The following is a 22,099-nucleotide window of genomic DNA, read 5'->3' as shown; positions in this document are numbered from 1 at the left end:
CACATGATTCTCAACCCCATAAGAGAGGCTTAGCACAAAGCTGTATGTGTGCAATGTCTCACTGTGCCTCTTTTGGTTCCAGTTTCTGTATCTGTATGATAGAACAGTTTCTGTAGACAGACGACACTTTCTTCAGTTACAAAAGATTCTGTTTATGCTGCTGCATAAATTGTTGGAAGATGTGAATAGTCAGAATTACTGCAATATGATTTCTGCTGCAGACTAAAAAAACTGGAGACTTTTTCTGATTTTATTTTTTATGGATCTTATTCCTGGGTTGAAGATTGAATTCTTAATTTCAGTATCTCCATCTGCCCCTTAATTTTTAAAGGGTACCTTTACATCGTGGTCCCTTACTCTGGATGGGGCACTAGCCCAGTATATGAGTTTGAAGTTTCCAAAGGATTAACTTTTGTAGGTTTCCTAATAAAACAATACATCCACCATCACTAGGCATTTGGGGTGAAATCCACATTGACCATTGTATGGGAAATTGAACTATTTGAAGATAGCAACTATAAGGTAAAGCATGGCTTTTTGCAAGCGTAAGCTTGTATATGCACTTTTGGCTTCCAGTCAGATCAACTGTGATTAAAAAAAATATTTTGTTGAAAATTTGAGCTACAAATGCAGGCAGCCAAACAGCAATCAAAGTGATGTCTGAAGACGTGGACGGATTAATTTTCATGCTTTTGACTGTAGCCATTCTTCATTTTCTGCCTATGCACTTTCAAGAGGGATGAGCTTGGCACTGAATATCTCTTCAGCCCTCCCTTTGTATTCAGTCACAACACTGGATTATAAACTTCTCAGGTAATCAAAGAGGGGTTGATTCTAAGCAAGTCATACATGGGAGTAGACCTCTTGTAATCAATGACTAAGGACTCTTGATTGTTGTGGGCCTGCTCTTAGTATGACATGATCCGATATCACCCATACATCTTGACTTTTTCTCAATGGTGCACTCTTAATTGCTCTTGATACTGTGCAATCTCATTTGCAAACACCAAAGAATAGGAACAGCTAAGTGGTTCCTCTAGTTTATTCCTCATTTGACATGGCAATATTTATGCAATGAGAGCCCTAAGTACATAGTTTGGAGGTTGGTAGAAAAATTAATACTGTAAGGTTTGAATATAAGACTTGGACTGTGAGCTTGGACTCCATGTTCCTGTTGCCCTACATGGAATGTGGTGCTTGTTGAATAGATTTGTCGATCTTCTTGCATAGTGCTAATTCTCTTGATGAAATCCTCTGGCTGATGCTGTCACCTTTCCTCAACTAGGTCAATGAATTCAGGTGATTGAAAGGGGAGGAACTGTTGTTTACCGTATCTAAAATCTCCAGGGCCTGTGGTGTTTATTTTAAGAGGCTTCATGTCTCTTTGCTCCTGCTGGAGCCATAAGCACACAGGATCATGCTTTTGGGAACAAGTATTTTATTGAAATACAGTTTTACTGTGGACTAGAAAATGTTTATTTCTGATGGTTTTATGGTCCCAAAGTACAGTGGACATTTGTGTTTAATACATATTCAGTAGGAATGGATCTAGTAACAAATAGTGTTGACCGTTTTAATAGAAATAGTACAGGACCAGCTTCCAGCAGATGGTGAAAATCTTCTAGTTTCTAACCTGTCCTAAAATCTCCAGGGACCACGGGGCTGCAGCTGGCAACACAATGTGCCACATGCAAGAGGGAGTATTCTCACTGGGCCCAAATCTGCTGACCATTCTTCATATAAAGGTCTGCTCAGTTGTATACATTTTGATGAGATTTGGGCAATACACAGCAAGGATACCTTGCAATCTGTGCCTTCTCTTTGGTATCTGTGCCTTCTCTTTGGTATCTGTGACTTACGCAATCCTGACATCGAAATGCTGAATTTTGTGAAAAGTGTGGTACATTGTGAGGGATATTTCCCCTTGTGCAAACATTTGCTCAGTGCTTAATGTTGAAGTATTTGAATGTATATTTATATTCTGCCTTGTTACTCTTGGTACTTAATCCCATTGTGTTTTTGGTTTTTTTACGAAGACCTTCATCCTTGTGAAATGTTAAAAATAAAGTTATTTAAACTTGTGAGAACACTTGTGTTTCTTTGCCTATCTTCACAAACTTTAAGTGAAGAATGCTGTATATACAATCCACATTATTGCACGCTATATCAGAATGGTTCCTTAGTCCATACTGATAGAAATGATTCTCTGCTGTACAAGGACTGGATTCCATCATGGTGATTCCAAAGTGTGAAAGAAAAAGGGCTTCATATGCAACTGAAACTTCTATTGTGAGAGCTGTTTGTACATTAAGCCTTATGGGTTTTAAGAAGCAGACATTCCTCAATGATCCTAGAATTGGTAGGCTTGAAAGAACCTGAAAAGATAGTGTAGTTTTAATTACCACTGAAGATTGTGCAAGTTGATAGAGAGAGAGGCTTGCAGCAAAGATTTTGGCTGGTAAATTCCAGTATTACTGTGTTCCTATCCTGCTTGTGGGTTTCCCATAGGCATCTGGTAGGCCGATATGAGAACAGAGCTGGATTAAATGGGCCTTTAGTCTGATCCAGGACTTCTTATGTTCTTACATAGAAGCTTCCTCTCCCCTTCTGCCTCCTTAGCTAACCAGTCAGTGAGCACTGGGAGAATCTTTGCAAGTGCTCCCTTAGCAAAATAGAAAGGTGCCTTAAACAGATCATTGATCCATCTAGCTTAGAATTGTCTATGCCAACTGGGAGAAGCTCTCCAGGGGTTCAAGAAAGGGGCATTCACAGCCTTATTTGAACCTTCTGCAGGCAAAACGTGTTCAACCATTGAACAGTAGCTCTTTGCCTTCTCTCGTGTCTTCCACTCTGCAGTTTCTTCCTACCATCTGTCTCTCTGGCATGCCTTTCTTCTATTAAATTTCTGTACCACCTTTTTTCCTTACTACTGCCTTTTTCCTTCCCCTGACCCACCCCAGTGCCCCTGTTGTTTGATGACAAGGCTTCACATCCAAAGTGTACAGCGTGCAGCTGTTGTGGAAATTAAATAGGCTTAGGAGAAAATGTGAACCCCCATAAGGGTGCCCTTGTAAATGTTTTGAGTGAAGACTCAAAAGGCGGTCATTTAAATCTAGAGAGCAAATTCTAAAATCATTTTTGAAGCCCACTCCAGAATATGGAGCAGGGGCTAAGGTCAGGCTCCCTCTTCCTGCAAGAAAGTAATGGAACACAAAAATACCGGTAATAATCTAGCAAGATGTGTTTTTGTTTTGTTTTTTGCGGGGGGCGGGGCGATGGCTGTTTGCAGAAGAAATCTTTTCAACTACTCAAATTCCACAATTTGAGGCAGCTTTGGCTCCTAAATGCTTCCACGAAACCTAGAGCAGGTTGATAAACGTAGCTCATTGCAGCTTAAGAAGCACATAGCTTGTGAAGCCCTGTGACAGTTGAGCTTTGGCACCACTCACTTCCCTGTGCTGTGAAGCAGGAATGTGCCGGAACCAATTTGGATCAAGACTGTGATTCAGACTTAATAGATCAGGAAAAGATGGAATCACCTGATGCAGCAGCACTGAGGTGGAAAGGCAGGGGAAGCATGGTATGCTTCAAATGAGATCGCAGCTATGATCCGAATGCCCAAATTGCTTGTTTCCAAGGGCCAATAGAGGCATCTGTGGCTCAAACCTGTGTCTATTAGAATACTGCCAGTCTGCGACGTAGCATCCTTAATTCACAGAGTCTAGATTGGGGTGGGGGACCTTCCGAATCCGCCTCCATGGTGAATGGTCAGGGATGGTGGGAGTCCTACTCCAACACATGGAGGGCCATCTCTGGTCTAGAACCCACACTAGTTTCATATTTTGAAGGAAATACACTCATACCCTAGAATGAAGTCACGACGTCAATGATCAATGGTGGCTTCATTCCAATTATTTTCCAGCCTGTCATCTACTATACCTGTGGGAATACCAGGTTTAGGACATCTCTTTAATGATTCAGAAACCAAGTGCTTTGTGCTGACGACATAATTATATAATAACTGTCAACATGGTCTCCACCCCTGTCAAAATAGCATGCTTTGAACCAGCTCACCCTTCACTGAGCTATAACTACAAGCTATTATGTCTGAGAGTCTCATTAATATCTCTTGGGCACAGCCCTGCAACAGCAGCTATTGCTTTCTTAAGCATTCTGGAGGCTGGGCTGCTTTGCTTCGTTCTGAACTAAAATACGCACAGCCCGCAGAAGCCCGCTAGAGACTGGATGTGGAACATAACACAAACTATTTTATTTTTTAGGGCAATTGCCCGATCGGCCCTCCACTGCCGCTGCGCCTGAGCAGCTCACACCAGAGCCAGAGCTGCCCGTGCGCTTCTTTTTTTAAACCCAAAATCCAGGACATTTCCTTTAAAATGTAATATCCCACCCTGCCCTGGATGGCCACGTAGGACCCCCAAAAGAGGACATATGTCAATCCTAGCATAGATCCCTTGTACCTTAGGACCTGATGTGATCGAATGTTTCGCCAATAAAGACCTAAACTTCCAATTGCTTGTCCTCCTTGGGGCTAGGTGCGCTCACGGTGCAGCATGATTCAAAAATGGTCCACTATGTTCAACATCTATCTAACAGCAGCAGAATGTTTACCTTTCCCTGAATGGCTTGGCAGATACTTCCATTGCCTGGTGAGGTGAGTAGGAATTGAACTGAAGAGACCTTTGCCCTGCTGTGGGGCATTCCATAATTGTGGCATCAAAACTAAGCAGGCTAGAGTAGCCCTGTGTGCTTCATTAGAGAGGACAAGCCTCCAATTGAAGGTTGCACGTTCTAAGCATGGATTAAAGATGATGAACCACAAGGGAGAGCAGAGGCCTTGAATTTGCCAGCACCAGTTAATACTTCGACAGCAGCTACACAACTCACCTGATCTGTCCTCCTCTCTATAGGAAGATGCAGAGGAGTTTTTTTAGCCGGAACTCACAGGAACTCAGTTCCGGCACCTCTCAGGTGAGCACCATTGCATTATAAGAGAACAAGGGAGGAGTTCATGGTGAGTTCCAGCACCTCATTTTCTAGAAAAACAGTACTGGGAATCATAGCTGTCAACCTTCCCTTATTTGGCGGGAAACTCCCTTATTCCAGCGCCGTTTCCCACTGTTGATATCCTGTAAATTTCCCAGATTTCAAAGGAAGCAGCTCCTCTCCCTCCCTGCTGACCAGGGAGGCTCCTCAACTGCTTTGCTCGGCTGTGTTGCTCACCAGTAAGGAGTCTGAGAATGACTGGCGGGTGGAGCTTGCATGCCTTGTGCCCGGCCGCGTTGCCTGGGGACTCGACTTTGCTCAGCGCTTCCCAGCGGAGAGGTGATGGTGGTTTTCCTTGCTTCATCCCCTTTGCCGGGTTGCTGCGCTGTGCGAACCACCGCTTGAGGCTTCGTTTGACTGCTGGATGGGCTTTCTGCCTTTGGGCCTTTGGCTGGGAGGGGCTCTACTCTGTGTGTGTGTGTTTGTGTGTGTGTGTGAGAGAGAGAGAGAGAGTGAGAGAGAGAGTGACTGTCACTTAAGCGGATAATAGGAATGCTGTAGCTTCACACACTTACCTTCACACAATGTGTAATTAGGGAAGTTTTTTACGCAGGATGTCAGTACTTTAGATTTACAAGGGGATCTGAGAGATGAATGGGAGATACGGGTTGTCAGTATTAATGGACAGCTAAATAGAAACTTAACCCCAAAAGCTAGGACCAAGATTCAAATCCTGACTGGGTAACTTTGCTCACTAGTAACATTGAACCATGAGGATGAGATGGTTGGACAGTGTTCTCGAAGCTACCAGCATGAGTTTGGCCAAATTGGGGGAAGCAGTGGAAGACAGGAGTGCCTGGGACAGGTGAGGCTGCTGATCCCTTATTTTCAAATCTGAAAGTTGACAGCTATGCTGGGAATATGTCATATTGATTCGTTTCAATGGGCCTACTCTCAGCAGGTCTAATGTTGGATACAACACATTGCTTTTTTGTTGTTGCTCGCATAATTGTGCTTCTGTTTATCAGAAGGGGCCAGGACTGGTGCAAAACTGCTTCTCCACCTATAACCTCAAAAAATCTTGTCCCTTGTCCCCCTGCCCTCCAAGATTTCAAGCATTGCTTAAATGAGAACGTTTTTGAAGTTGTTGTATTCTGAATGCCCATCACTGCTGCACTCTTATAGTTGCTGTGTGTAGCAGCATCTTAGAGCTTCAGCTGTATTTTGGAATTTTGGGGTCCCCTGCTACAACAAAAATCAGATTTAAGCTGGTTAACACCTTTTTCCAATGGACAAATGTATAGAAATGTGATGTAGCAACTTTTAGGGAGAGCACCAAGTGTAAAGTAAGGGCGCCATCTGTTGGTTTGAGTTTTGCTCATCCATAATTTGTTCATAATAACGCAGCATTAAATTCCTTTGTGTGCAGTGCATGGCTCATAACTGTATATGGTGTGTGCATATGTAAGTTTCTATAGTCCCCCATTCCTTTCTATGAGGGTTGCTGAAGGTTGAGGGCTTGTGCAAGTTAGGCTAGGAATGGAAGAGAGTGTCTTGTAATACTTCTCTTGGAGATGCCACAGGTCCCATAGCACAGATGTGCAATCACATCCCCACAGTAAAACTTTCAGGTTCCGCTTGCTGTTGCAAGAATTGTTGTTTACCCATGCTTTAGGTTTACCAAATGGTTTAGGTTTTAGCTGTTTGACTGTTAATAAACATCAGTCTCCCCAAAGTGGAAGCATTATGCTGCTAGGATTATTTTTATCAGGTCTGGGAAATGTGGTGCCAGTTTCACAACCACAGCATGCGCAACTGCACAGCACTGAAGCTATTATCAAAGTGCTAAATGATCGGTCTGATTGTTCTATCCAGAATATGACATTACTTTGACATAGCACTCTTGAAATACCCTAAAAGAATAGGGCAGGAACTTGCTCTCTGCTTCCCTAGAGGGCAAGACTAGATTTAAGTCACAGAAAGGTAGATTTTGGTTGAATCCAGATTAAGGCTACAACCTGAGTCAACATGGCTAGAACTGAAGAGTATGTCTCCAGTCCTAAGTGTTGATATTAATATTTCCCCCTGTTACAGAAGGAGCTGGTGTCTCCCCCACTCAAAAATCTACAAGTATTCCAAGGGGAACTTATTTTAAACGAAAGATCAGGAAAGATAGGGTGAAAATGAGACAAAGGTAGGCTGCTAATAGACGGTTTACTACAAAGATGGAAAAGGAAGTCTTCAGCTTTCCTGGTGTTGTTGGTTTTTTAAACTTTTTTATTAAATTCCAAGAATAAACTCCGAGAAAAGGAGCTTAAAAGGCTGGAACTTCAGCTCATTCCCGGAGATCTGACAACCCCTCAGTCCAGACACAAATGCTCCGCCTCGCCGCATCTCTAACGCCCTCGAGCTGAGCGGCTCTGGCGGAACCTTTGTCCTGCGCTCCCTTGTTTCTTTCCGGAGGCCGCTTAGCGTTGGAGCGCGTCTGGGCCCGATTGCCCCGTTGCCATGGGGATTGCCCGGAAGGAGCGTGTGCCCTCTTGAAAAAGCTCCCCTGGCTTCTTCCGGTGTTGCGAAAGCGGCGGCGAGAGGATAAGTCAGTAAAGGGGGAAAGAGGCTCCTGGGTGGCTGTCTAGGAGCCAGGCCGGGGTTTTTTTTGGGGGGGGGATGTGGGATTTTTTTGGAGGGCATGCAAGCCGCGAGTGGCGTGGGCAGAAACCCCCTTCACCTGCCGCTGATTCTGCGAGCACCGCCAGCAATCCTCCTCCTCCTCTCCCTTGTTATAAGAATTCTAAGGCCTCAAATGTAGACTAAATATTCATCAATGCACACATATCTATATATATAAACCATGTGTCTGAAATAGTACGGGAGAGCAATCCTGAGGCCATTTTGACTCTCAGTGACCTCAAATACTCAGCTGCAGTGAGGGAGGCAAATTGGGAAAGCCTCTCCATTGCCTTTGCGCTTGCAAATCCTGTCTTAAGGGTGTATTTGTGTATGAATAGGGTGAGCCTGTGACCTGGATTCAGGAACTAAAGTAATTTTAATAATCACGAAAGAATGGCCAGGCTGCCCAGCTAATGCAATCGGCGACCATTATCAGGTATCCTGCTAGGCAGGGTTTCTGCTGTAGACCGCCTCCAATGATATATGGATGATGATTTTGGGGTGGTCTTTGGCTTAGGGGGTTGGGCAATGTCAAAAGTCTTTAAAGGTTCCTGCACACTTTTGTTGAGGGTCTCTCCCCTCCTTGGAAGCAGGGGAGGGGACTCTGTTGCAACAGAAAAATAAACATCTGCCTTGTTTTCCACTGGATTCTGCCTCCATCCATTCTTCTCTGGCCCATCATGGACTTAGGGGACTCAGATTCCCATGGGGAGTTGGGAAGCAAAAGCCAAACCCCAATTTTTACATCACCATTACCGAAATCACACAAGTCAGTTTCCCCCTCTTTTTTCTGTGTCCCCTAACCAGCCAGCAGTTCACATCTCTTCCCCTTTCCCGCACTCCAGCTTGCCCTGGCATTATTCACTTGCCTTTAGGAGCCTCTGGAAAAACAAAGGAGGAGCTTTCCACAACAACTTTGTCTCCGTGCCCTTTTTTAAAATTATGAAGCACTTGTTTAGCGAATGGCTGTGGGGCAAGTCTTGCCAGGCCACCAGAAAAGTGTTCGTGGTGCTAGGTGTTTTCTTAGCACCAAGCTCTAATGGAAATGCTGGTGATGCTTCAAATGCGAGAGGAAAAACCGCAAGCCCCACATCCTGGATCCCTCCCTCCGGTTTTGGACAAACTGTGACACCCCACCCCCATCAACAGTCTTTGAATACAGTAGTTTCCAATGACAAGACAGGATCAGGCCCTATGTAATTTGAGCTGAGTACTTTGAGAGCGTTTCCTTCCCCTCCTAATCAAAGCTGCATTCTGCATATCAGAACTGAAGACAGAGCCCCCACAAATCTCTGGTAGTCTTTGTAGCTCTTTTCAGAAATGTAACGCTGTACTGTAGAATTCTCAGACTGATTTTATGATGATACTTTTCAAATGTGAGAGTATGGTAGGCCTTCAAGCTAGGAGACACCTTGATTTTGAGGGAAATAAAAAGACTTTGTTTTTCTATCTTCTCCATACTTTTTCTCTTATTATGTCTTCTAACATCCCGGCAGTGAGTGTGGTTTTTGAATAGAATTTGATATACTTTAATACTTAGTAAATGATAAAAAAAATCAACAATTCTGTGGGCAATTCCAACTGGTTAGGTTGATACTGTTCTTTAAACCGCCCTGAAAGCCCTGGCTATAGGATGGTATATAAACTCAATTAATAGTAGTAGTAGTAGTAGTAGTAGTAGTAGTAATAAAGGTAAAGGGACTCCTGACCATTAGGTCCAGTCGTGACCGATGCGGTGCTCATCTCGCTTTATTGGCCGAGGGAGCCAGCATACAGCTTCCATGTCATGTGGCCAGCATGACAAAGTTGCCTCTGACGAACCAGAGCAGGGCACAAAAACACCGTTTACCTTCCCGCCGGAGCGGTACCTATTTATCTACTTTCACTTTGACGTCCTTTCGAACTGCTAGGTGGGCAGGAGCAGGGACCGAGCAACGGGAGCTCACCCCGTCATGAGGATTCGAACCGCGACCTTCTGATCGGCAAGTCCTAGGCTATGTGGTTTAACCCACAGCGCCACCCTTCAGACCAAAAGGAGAACTGCACAAAATTGTTCTGGTACAAAGTACTATAGGATTGCCTGAACTAATTGTGTGTGCTTCTTTCAGACTTCATCCTGTAGTAATAATACAACCAACTAATTTCACAGAGTTGTTGTGAGAATAAAAATTGGGTGGCGAGAGAACCATTATACCACCTTGAGCTCTTCAAAGGACAGGTGGGATATACGGTAAATGTAATACATGGAAGTAATTAAATAATACCAAAATATCAGTGACCAACTGTGGACCTGATTTATGCTTTCAGGCTGCTAAGATGTCAAGCCAAAAGAAGTGTCCAGACTGTGGCTCCTTGGAAATTGTAGAGGACTCTCATTATGCTCAGAACCAGCTGGTGTGCGCAGACTGTGGCTTCATTCTGACTGAAGGGCTTCTCACAACCACATATGCTGATGAAGAACATTTACAAGGTGAGGCTAAGAATAGCAAAATAGCTCAAAACTCTTTGTATCTTACAAAGACATAGGATTTGAGATACGACTTGCAAGCAGTTCTCAAATATAGACAGGCCCTACACCATTCAACAGTTTAAAAATGGGTGCATGTTTGAGAGCTTGGACCAAAGTTTGGCTGATATCTGTGTTTTTATCTCGTAGAAGTCACATATTCATGGAGTACTGGCCAGAATGAGCAAACGAGCCGTTGTGTACAGCGAGGTACGTATTCTGCATTACTCTGTTGATGCTTTGTGGAAATTAATGTGTCTGTCATCCACAAGAGCTGCATTGTTTCACTTTCTAAAAGCAAAGAGAAATTTGCATTTTTAAAACAGTCTTACCTATTTGCTGTGGGACCAACATCAAAACAACCTATTTTAGAATTTTAGAGGTACATAGAGTCCACAGTTCAGTTTGATTGCCTGATCAAATCCCACCTGAATCATTGACAGACTGGTTAACCATGGACCAGTCTGTTTCCATTACCATTAAATGGTCATTATAATTGTGTGTACAGCTGCAAAAAATAAAAATCAGTACATAACTAAAAGCCAAATTAAAATCAAATATGAAGTTGAAACAGCAATACTAACAGCCATTCTCAATTAGAGCCCCCAAAGACTTTCATTGGAAAAAGTTCTCCATAATATAAAAAAAAAGCCAAAGTAGGCTTGGTTTGGACACTCCAGTTACACTACCACAATTGAAAATATGTTATCCATGATTGCCACCCATCTATCCTCTAAAAGTGGGAGCATGTGAAACAGAGCCTCCACAGATTATCTTAGTATATGGGCAGCTTCATACAGGCAGAGACCTACCCTGCGGTTAGATTTGTCACTGATAAATGTGTATGTGGAAACATTTCTTAAGTACTGCTGTGGTATTTTCCCCCACAGGAGTCAAACGTGTTCGGGATCTCTGCAAAGTTCTGCGGCTTCCTTCTCTGTTTGAAGATACAGCCTTGTCCTATTACCAGCAGGCAATCAAACGTCCCTGCTTCAGTTTAGTCAGCTTGGAGAAGAAGGAGATGCTTGTGGGCTGTTGCGTCTTTTGACCTGCCGCCAGCACAACTGGCCCCTGACCATGGGCACAGTCTGCCTGCTACTCTATGGAGACAAGGAGTTGTTTGCAAAGACCTATCTACGCTTCCTGAAGGAACTGGCACTGGATGTGCCTACTCTCAGCTTGATGGATATGGTGAAAACCCACCTAAACGGGTATGTTGAAGTTCTTATGCCCTTTCCTTGACAATACTTCTCAAAGTTGGTGTGCAATTTCCATATTTCAGAGACAGAATTTACAAGTATCATACGGACTGTGTGGTATATTGATTGGAAGGCTGATGAAACAGCAAGCTTCTTAAAGTTCAGCAGGGATCGATGTGGTCAGTGCTTGGATGTAGGAACCCTGTGTGTGCTGTGTGCTTCCATCATGGAAGAAATGGGTATTTTCATATGTGCATGTATACGCCAACTCCCTGATTTCTGAGATTTCATCTGAGGCACTTCAGGCAGGTCCAGGCTTTTCTCTTTAGCCACAGGGGCAGCAAACTTCCTTTTTTAAACAAATAATTCTCAGAATTGTGAATTCTGCTCCTGCTACCAATCCCGTGATTGCTTGGAAATCCTTCCTATTATTATTAAGGGCAAGAAGCCAACAAACAGAATTTTGTTGAGCACAAGTTAGGAAGAGTGTAAATTCAGCCCTGTCCAAATAGTGCTGGTTAATGGAAGATGCTTTCCTTTTTGATTCAAGCTGCTCAGCTTGCCTTTTTGGTGTCCTTGGAAAATGCAGGGCCTTCTGCCCTTTGCCCTTTTACAGAATGCTTCTTTTTGCTCATGTCCCTCTTTCACCTATTTGTCTTCTCCATCCTGCCACATCTCCCAACCCAAGGCAGTCTATCTAAATGGCTTGTTTGATTTTCATCTTTCGAGCTTCAAGATTTTCCAGAATTCAGCCAGCGTCCCGACTAAGTTTGTGGAAGAAAAGGAGCAGCTGGTGGCAAGGACTATCCAGATGGTGGAACTTGCCAGCGACACGTGGCTGGGGACCGGCCGGCACCCCACCCCCCTAGTGACAGCAGCAGCCTTCCTGGCTTGGCAGTCTCTCCGGCCTGTCGATCGCCTCACTTGCACCCTTTCTCAGTTCTGTAAGCTTGCTGGTATGGAGGCTCCCCGGCCAGCCCACCAGAGACTGAGGGAGCTGCATAACATCCTCCTGCAAATGGCTTCTCAGCTGGGCTGGTTACGAGTGCTGAAAGTGGACCGTCGGAGTGTGGCAAAGTACATCGGTGACCTTCTGCGGCACCGCCGTGTGCTTCTTCAGGCTGCCTTCCGCATTGTGGATACTACGGAAGACCGTGACCTAGAAGACTCAGCAGCTGCGCCGCTGCAGCTAATCGATGAGAGCGCTGCAACAGTAGAAGAGGCCTCCCTTTCAGGAGAGAAGCAGAAGTTCAGCAAGCGGAAACCTTTGCTCCCACCCTGCGTCTTGAACCCCGCAAAGAGGCTACGAACTCCTCAGCTAAGCCTTGAAGATTCTGCTATCACTGGGGATGAGCCCATTTTAGACAGTGAGATAGAGCAGTCTATCCGGACTCTAGAAGAAAAGGAGATGTTTAGCAGGGCTCAAGCGTGCCTGTGAACTCAAAGCTGCAAGTGATTCAGACAGGCTTGCAAGCAATAGCCTTCTGATACATATTATCTCTAGGAGGCTTAGTTTGGTAAGAATAGAGCAGTGTTTTTCAACCTTTTTTGGGCAAAGGCACACTTGTTTCATGAAAAAAATCACGAGGCACACCACCACTGTGTGCGGAGAGGGAGATGTCAGAGCCCCGCTGCTCTCTATGGGGAATCGGATGAGAGCGGACCGCCTGTCCGCTCTCATCCGATCCCATCCGATCTGATCCCCACCCAGGATGGATGGAAAATAGGGTGGACACAGTCCGGCGCCCGCCTAGTGGGCGAAAATTTGACTTTTTAAAAAAATCTTTCGAATTTTTCAATTTTTCCCACGGCACACCAGGCAACATCTCACGGCACATTAGTGTGCCGCGGAACAGTGGTTGAAAAACACTGGAATAGAGTATACACTTCCAGAGTTAATGCTAAATACATTACTTCTGGTAAATGAGCCATCATAACCACTAGAGGATTGTGAAAATTTGTGTCCTGGGCTTTTTAGACTTGTCTACCTATGTACTGTCTGAAGCAAAGGGATTCATTAGTTGCCAGATGTGATTCCCGCCCCCTGCCCCCCCAGCTCTCCTGTCCCACTAAGAATCTCCCGCATCCTTCAGGCATGGCTCCTTCCACCCTGCTGTGGTAATAATTAAAGACAGGTTTGGGTGGCTTGGATAACTTTGGTTACTGGTAGGGACCACTAGTAACTAGTTGGCGAGGTTGATTATTTTCCTTCAACTCTGACAAGAGGTATAGGAAGTGGCCACATTGCAGTGGTTTGCATGCTGTTTAGGACAACTTTTGGTGTAAAGATTGGCAGGCTTCCATGCGTATCGCTGGGTGAGAAGTAGTATCCACTCTTGAAGGGTTGGGTGGAGTCAGTCAGCCAGCCTGAGCAACAAATACCTCTTTGAGTTGGCGTTTGACTTGAATGAGTGTTTGTCTGGTCTACTTATGGTCCTCATAGTTAGGCATGAGAGAGTGGAAGAGAAGTGTAAAAATCTAATTGCAAGTTGTTTCAGACATTCATGCTTTAAACCTAGATCCAGAAGAAAAAGTTGTGGCTTTGCAAGCATCTCTTTATAGAACATGGTATGGTGGTTCCTGAACATGATGCCCGTGTCACTAGATAGGTGGTGAGTCAGTCGCCCTGATTAATGGAGCTGCTTAGTTAATTTTTGTCCCTACATGCACACGGTGAGGGGAGAGCGAGCGAGCGAGCGAGGGGCCTCCCGTGGAGCTCCCGCTGCCAGGGGCAGTCTACCTGCTGGGGCACGGGGCACATGCAGGGAGGGAGGGAGGGGGCTGGTGCCAGGCGCTGCCCAGAGAGGCCTCCTAAATATGACCCGTTGCATCTGATTTTTGCTCCTTCTTTATTTAGGGAGTCATAGCAGGACTTCTGAAGAAATGCGGATAAGGGCATGCTTTAACTTCAAAGGGAGAGAGGAAATACGCCAGAGTGTTGTGGTCATTGTAGGATTAGCCAGGTTCATTACTTTGTCCAGTTCCAGTTGCTGCATTTTAAGGAGGAGATAGACAAACTAGAGGAGGAATCTTTCTGGCTGGGGGGGGGGGGGACTTTGATGTGTGGGTGGGGCAACTAGCAAGTAAATCACATTCTGCCATTGTGACATCAAAATGTTGGCAAGTGGGTTGCCTTGACTACCTGCCAACATAAATTGTGTAGGGTTCCATGTTGGGGTTCCAGAGTGCAAGAGGCTTTGGCAGTGTTAAGCCTTGTAAGCCTCCCTGCATTCCTCCTTTCCGAGATCAAAGGAGATCAGAGATCAAAAGGAGCTTCACGGAATTGCTTTCAAAGCCTTTTGCAAGCCTTCAATGAGCTGCAGCTTGGACAGCAGGAGCGATGGTTGAATGGGAGCCTACTTTAATGGCATCCCTTATTGGGCAGGTGAGCGTGGCTTCTCCAGATTGGCCTCGTGGGCAAATGGGACTGGTGGGTCACGTTTGGTCTGTGAGCCGGAGGTTGTGCACCCCTGAACTATAGCATATTCCAAAGATGGTGAGGAGTCTGGAAACCAAGTCCGATGAGGAACAGTTGAAAAAGCTGGGCATGGTTATCTTGGAGAAGGAAAGGAAAGGAAAGGAAAGGAGGCAGGAGAATAGTTCTCAAAGAACTGAAAGACTGTGATGCAGAAGGTGGAGCAGATTTGTTCTATGTTACTCCAGATGACAGATGTACCGTATTTTTTGTCCTATAAGGCGCACCGGCCCATAGGACGCACCTCATTTTTGGGGGGGAAAATGAATTTTAAAAAAATTATTCCCCCCCCCCAGCCCTGGCTGCCGCCCCAAGCCTTGCGCTCACCTGCCCGAAGCAGGGGAAGCCCTCCGGAGGGCTCCCCGTGCTTCGGGGTGACAGGCTGCCGCCCCAAGCCTCGCGCACCCGGCGGGACCTCCTGCCGGGCGCGCGAGGCTTGCAGAAACTCGCCCAAAGCAAGGGGAGCCCTCCGAAGGGCTCCCCGTGCTTCGGGCGACGGGCTGCCGCCCCAAGCCTCGCGCACCCGGTGGGACCTCCTGCCAGGCGCGCAAGGCTTGCGGACACTCACGGGGGCTGCAGGCTGCTGCCCGCAAGCCTTGTGAGCCCGCGGGTACTCCCACCGGGCTTGCAAGGCTTGCGGATAGCTTCCTGAAGCCTGGAGAGTGAGAGGGGTCGGTGCGCACTGATGCCTCTCGCTCTCCAGGCTTCAGCGAAAGTTGTCAAGGCGAGTAGCTGATACGAATTTAGTTAATTCCTTTATAGGGCCTCCTAAACTAGGGTCCATCTCCCAATCATGAATCCCCTAAACGTTGGCATCTTTGTCTTCTCCTTAAATCTTGGTTTGCAAGAATTTCTTTTTCTAAGATGTGTGCTGCAACACATGCATTATTTTAAAACAAAATATGCTTGCTTCAGAACAGTTTGTTTTATATTTGTACAAATTATTCAGTAGGTTAATTGACTAAAACTCATGATCAGTTAAGTTTTCTTCAATAGGTTGATAGCTCTTGGGATTTCACACCTACCCAGTTATGCTTCACATTGTGCCATTTTATGTATAAGGTTTAAACCAGTGAGTAAGAATTTAAAAAAAAAAAAAATTAGCCACATTGTGCTATTCAAGCAATTTATCTAGTACTGTCAGGTGAGCTGTTGGGGACATAGCTCTATTGGCCAGCAATGATATTTGAGTTTCACATCTGAAGAGCAACAGATTCAAATATAAATACTGATAAAATAAATAATGTGCTATAGTAATTTTCCACTGATGCCTGCTTCCATAGCTATTGTAGAACAAACCCTGCCATTAAAATGTGTATGTGCACCATGATTCTTGGCTATCTGTGTTAAGAGTACAAAAAGCAACATTTCGTAAGAATGCATAATACCCTTCTGTTTGGCAAACATATGTTTAGACTGAGCTAAACATCCTAGTTTTTAAAACTGTAAGTCAGTGTATTACAAAAACACTGTTTGTAAAGAACTCTTTTAAAAGTGTCTTACTGTGAATAATGGCAGCTCTCATACTCAAATATTTAACGTAACAAGTCCAGCAGGCTTCCCAAGTTTACTTTGGCAGTCTTGACTGCTTTATGCAGCCATGATAAGTATTCAAATCATTTTAGAAACAAATGTCTTGTTCATAACACTTTATTGTTAGAATAAACAGCACAAGTCAGAGTTGAAGCACTTTATTAGTTTTACAGATGAAAATTGGGGCTTCAAGGTTTATGGCGGAATCTATCAATTAAGAGGTAGCTCACTAATCAACACCACACCCTTAACATGTGGACAGACAATGCAAAGATGCAATTCAGACCAGTTAATATTTTTTCGTCTGAAGGCAGGGAGATCTGAAATTTGGATGAAACTGTTGCCAGATCTCAAGACTGGATGCTTATTTGTAAAACAGAAACACTTCCCTGTACTGAAAGAATTAGATGTCAATGAGATTATTTCTGTCAGGCCTTTTCCCTGATGTGGTAGTACTGTGTGTGCTTTTTGTTTTTGTTTTTTAAGGGTAATCTTTTAGCCATGCAATAACTTCCTGTAGTTTGTCTAGAAATAGTTTCACCGTGCTATCCGCTGTTTTAGGAAATTGGGCCAAATGATGAGCTTTCAAAATGTGAATATAGAAAATCGCTCACTTGTGTTCTAGTGCTTTCCCCTCCTCTAGTTCTTCTCTTTTGTTTCCTTTTCTGTTTTGATATGTATGCTTTTAAGGCATGCAATTTTCTGAAAATATTGTCGGAAAATTCAATATTTTGGGAGAAATTACATGCTTTTGTACATAAGCTGCTGTTTCTGTTCTAAAACTTTCCTGGTAATGACTTTCTCATTTTCTCTCTTTCTAGCTCTGTATCCTCTGCTGTATCCCGCTCCGTTCAAGACTGTTCGGCAGAATTTGTCTTGGTTCATGTGGTGCCTTTCAGGGAGTAAGAAGGTTAGACACACTAAGATGGCTTGCATCTTGGGTTTTAGTGCAGAAACAGTCTATTCTACAGAGTTCCTCTGACTGTTGATACCTTTTATGCAGATGTCTTCATGGCATAACCTTAAATGGAGAGGTAGCTGTTTGGCAATGGACAAGGTCATGCTGTGGAGCTGTTCTACCATAACTCATGAACTAGTAAGGCCTGCTGATATTGCATGATACCAGAGCGTAACAGCACAGGTCAGGTGGAGCTGTTAAGCGATCATGGGACTCGGCTTAGTAGCAGAGCCTTTCCTGTGTCTTCCTGCAAAATTATATGAATATTTGGGGGAACCCATTGCCCTGGACAATGGATAAATTTACAGTACAAAATTAACCCTTTCCTGGCATGGTTCTCATTGATCCTCTGGGGGGAGGCCCCAGAAAGCAATTCTGGAGAAACACTTGTTTTGTTTGCTTATAATTATTACATGATTATAATCCCCTTTATTGAAATTGCTGGCTAAATGCCACTAATATCAGTCTACAGACCTATCTGGCATTTTGCTTACATGGAGAACCTGACTCTGTTTAGCTTGAACTGAAAATTAACTATTTTATACGTAACAGAATCTGAGACCTTGTGGGAAAAGGGTGGGTAGGAAATATTTAAGCCCCTGATGCTGAACCTTTGCTGTTCTTTATTTGTACAGATGGTACAGGCATCACTCCAAACCAGGAAAGAAGGAAAAAGAGAGAGGTGAGATTGAGGTGGATATCCAATTCATGAGGAGCAACATGACAGCCAGCATGTTTGATCTGCCCATGAAAGATAAGTCACGGAGACCATTTGGCAAGCTGAAAGACAAGCTAAAGGGGAAACGAGGCAATGGATTGCCAGACACAGCTTCAGCTATGGTTCCTAGCATTAGTCACTCCCCGGCTGACAGTGAGGAAGAGTCAAATGAGAAAGAAAAGAAAAAATCAAAGTTCAAGACCTTATTCTCCAAACGTGGTTTACAGAAAAGCAACCTCTCTCAGTCCATGTCTGTGTTACCTTCTCTCCAACCGGTTACAGAGAGAGTTCGACTTAATCCCAGTGACTTTTCATCGCGATGGAGTGATAGTGATGATGACACTTTAACTCCTGTTTCAGAGAGTAAGTATTGTCTATTGAAAAGAGAATATATTTCTCATATGTTTTAACAGTTGTGTAGTTTACAAAGTGTGCTAAGTAGTAAAATGTGCCATTTCTTCATAATAGTTAAAGCTGGACTTCTTGTATTATTTAAAGACAGTGCTTGGAAGCTGTGAAGTGTCTTCATGATTGTGCCTAATAGTTGTAAATGAGTGGGATGCAGGTGGGTCTCAGTGTACTGCTGTTGTTAAGAGCCATCAGTTGATCTAGGGCTGGATTAGGTATTAGTATTTTCAGTAGTATTGGGACTTGTGTTTTCACTATTCTGATGCTGATTTCTTTCTTTTCAGAACCCTCCACAAATGAGGGTCACAGAAGAGGTCATAGCTCAGATAAGAGCAGCACTGCGGACCTCCGAATCACAAAGGCATCCTTGAACCCTTTTAATGAAAACATCTCAGCAGAAGAGAAGCCAGAAAAAAACTCAGCTTCTGTGAAACCATCTCAGACCAAACGCGTCAGGCCAAGGTTAGTCTTGAGAAATGAATTTTGAGATCTTGACATGCTTTAAGGCTATTGCTACCCAGTGGTTTTCATTGTATGTCATATGTCAGGGAACTGCCATCGGAGGGACAGGTGGTGGAAGGGCTCACAGAGGTTGGGAGGGAGTCAGCAGCGAAAGCAGGGACCAGCAGGGGGAGAGATGGGTCTCTGGAGGAAGGTCTCATGAATGCGGAGAGAGACGCAGCAGCTAAAGCAGGAACTAGCAGGGAAGAGGGAGGGATCAGGGACACGTCCAGCGAGAACAGCGGGGAGGTGTCAGAAGCTCCCATAGGGAGACCCATTCTTCGCCGGAAGCTGCCACGTCGTGAGTCCAGAAGACGCGTTTCCGTTAAGGAGCTTCTTTGCTGGAAGCGCTTCCGCAAACAACCACTGTCGGAATCTACGAGTGACTAGGGCAGACATGTTTGAGGAGCTCTGTCACACACAGAGGTTTGTGGAGTGGCACAAACTCTGAGGGAGCACGATTTTACGCACAAGCAGCTAATCATCCCATCACATCATAGAAAATATTTACAGGCTGAGTAAGAACTTTCCTCCTGATAGGGCAGGCATGCCCTGTGTAGGTTTCAGTTGATTAGTAACTCTGCAGGTACCGTATTTTTTGCACCAAAACACTCACTTTTTTCCTCCTAGAAAGTAAGGGGAAATGTCTGTGCGTGTTATGGAGCGAATGCCTGCGGGTGACGGCGGTGGGCGGGGGGGGGATCTGCTGCAGTCGTGAGCAGAGGATCCATAGTTCCCCTTCCTTCCCTTCTCCGTGGTTACAAAGCATGGATCCACATGGATCCTCAGGATTTTTGCATTGGGCTACTCCAAACTCAAGGGTGGCGCTGTGGGCTAAAGCCTCAGCGCCTAGGGCTTGCCGATCGAAAGGTCGGCGGTTCGAATCCCCGCGGCGGGGTGCGCTCCCGCTGCTCGGTCCCAGCGCCTGCCCACCTAGCAGTTCGAAAGCACCCCCGGGGGCAAGTAGATAAATAGGTACCGCTTACCAGCGGGAAGGTAAACGGCGTTCCGTGTGCGGCTCTGGCTCGCCAGAGCAGCGTTGTCACGCTGGCCACGTGACCCGGAAGTGTCTGCGGACAGCGCTGGCCCCCGGCCTCTTGAGTGAGATGGGCGCACAAACCCCAGAGTCTGTCAAGACTGGCCCGTTCGGGCAGGGGTACCTTTACCTTTACCTTTACTCCAAACTCACTGTCAGATCACATGTCTGTGGCCACAGCATGAACACACAAAAATCATATATCTACTATTTCGTTTAGAATATTTTTTTTCTTGTTTTCCTCCTCTAAAAACTATGTGCGCGTTATGGTCTGGTGCGTGTTATAGTGCGAAAAATACGGTAATTTGTAGGGTTTCTGTCTCTAGCCTTCTTGAAAGGAGAGAAATGACAATGCATGCTGCCTTCAGAACAAAGATGATCCACTTTCTTGCGAGGGGAGGGCAAAGAGAGCGAGCCAGTCCCTCTTCTGCCTCCAGGATGGAATGATGTCTAGCAGAGAATGTAATCCCCTTTATTGAAGCACACTTCCAAGGACTTAACTGAGAACCATGAAGCTCTAGACAAAAGTCTGTAAATATGTGACACATGACACACTTAATCTAGCTTTGAGGTCCTGTGACAGAAAAGGTGAAATAGAAATATAGGTAACTCGCAATGCTTATTTTACCTACGTGATTGCTGATTTGGGCCGGGGGGTGGGGTGGAGCAGAACAAACAAACAAATGGAGAGTGGAGGAAACATTACAGAGCAGCATGCTAGAGCCCTCGTGCTGCCTGCTGAGAACCAGGTAAGCGAGACACCTGGTTCTGAGGGTTCCTGGCTCTACGCGATTTTGCTTTTATGTGCAATGGCCAGGAATGTAACCACTGCATAAGATGCGAGGTAGCTGTAATTATATCTTCTGTTAGTGCAGGCATAGGCAAACGGCTCTCTAGATGTTTTCGGCTGACAGCTCCCATCATTCCTAGCTAACAGGACCAGTGGTGAGGGATGATGGGAGTTGTATTCCCAAAACATCTGGAGGGCTGTTTGCCTATGCCTGTGTTAGTATGTCTGTGAATATTCACTTGGATGAGAAAACAAACTTTTTCTAGACATCTTGGGAACATGCCCAACATACTGGTAGCATGCCGGCTACCAGTTTCTTATCACAGATCTGTAAAGGCCCCCTGTTCCAGGAGTGACGTCCTTAGCATTTTAGAAATCTTTGCATGATGCTTCCAAAGTAACTATTTCTGAGACTCATGTGGTAATATGGATAAATTATTTCATAACAGCATGTTCTCCTTTTAAAATAGGCTATTTCTTCTCTTCTCTTCCTCTTCCCCTTTACTTTTTCTTTTCTTTTTCGAAAATGGACTTTGCTGGCTAAATGCCACTAATATCAGTCTACAGACCTATCTGGCATTTTGCTTACATGGAGAACCTGACTCTGTTTAGCTTGAACTGAAAATTAACTATTTTATACGTAACACACCCTGAGGCCTTGTGGGAAAAGGGTGGGTAGGAAATATTTAAGCCCCTGATGCTGAACCTTTGCTGTTCTTTATTTATACAGACGGTACAAGCTTCACTTCAAACCCACCACCCTTTCTGTTATTCCAGAAGTGGGTTCAGATGATGAGCAGCTAGGTGATTATTCCCAGGGTACTGAAAAGAATGCAGTTTCTGGAGATTTGTCCAGGAGTGGAGATGGTTCCACAGAGTTACGGTCCTCCATTGAGGGGGGAGAGCTGACAGCAAATAAAAAGGCGACTGGTGAAAGGCAGACTGAAACACATCCTGCTAAGCTCAGGTGAGAGGAATTGGGGGGGGGGGGAGCAAAGATAAAGGCTCAAGTGCTATACTGTGCATGGCTTTGATTCTTCCCTCCCCTTTTTAACGCAGTAAGGGATTTTGTGTCCTATGGACAGGTGAAAATCTTTCCCTGTTGATCTGTATCTATTTCTTGTAGCAGTGTCAATGAAGGAATAAAACTGAGCAAAGGTTTGTTTTGCTTAGGCAGTAATCAGACTCTATTGTAACATGACAATAAAGGTATCATAAACAGGAATCAGCACTTCATATTATACCTTTAATTTTACTTTATTTTTTAAACCCACTGTCCTGTTAAAATACTAAATATAGTT

At 44.8% G+C, this 22,099-nt stretch overlaps 1 pseudogene across 1 annotated transcript; it reads left to right on the top strand.

Moving 5' to 3' along the window:
- The first annotated feature begins 8,069 nt into the window (after positions 1 to 8,069).
- On the top strand, positions 8,070 to 21,734 carry LOC309519505 (transcription factor IIIB 50 kDa subunit-like; annotated as a pseudogene). Its single transcript has 9 exons — positions 8,070 to 8,110; positions 9,982 to 10,144; positions 10,331 to 10,390; positions 11,071 to 11,391; positions 12,109 to 12,896; positions 17,209 to 17,297; positions 17,981 to 18,426; positions 18,756 to 18,933; positions 21,529 to 21,734. The product of its transcript is annotated as a transcription factor IIIB 50 kDa subunit-like (transcript).
- Positions 21,735 to 22,099: the final 365 nt, after the last annotated feature.

This window comes from Podarcis vaucheri (genome assembly GCF_965113315.1).
Source record: "Podarcis vaucheri genome assembly, chromosome: 15".
NCBI classification, from domain to species: Eukaryota; Metazoa; Chordata; class Lepidosauria; order Squamata; family Lacertidae; genus Podarcis; species Podarcis vaucheri.
Note: the sequence above shows the minus strand (reverse complement) of the source record. Positions and strands in the feature narration are given on the sequence as shown.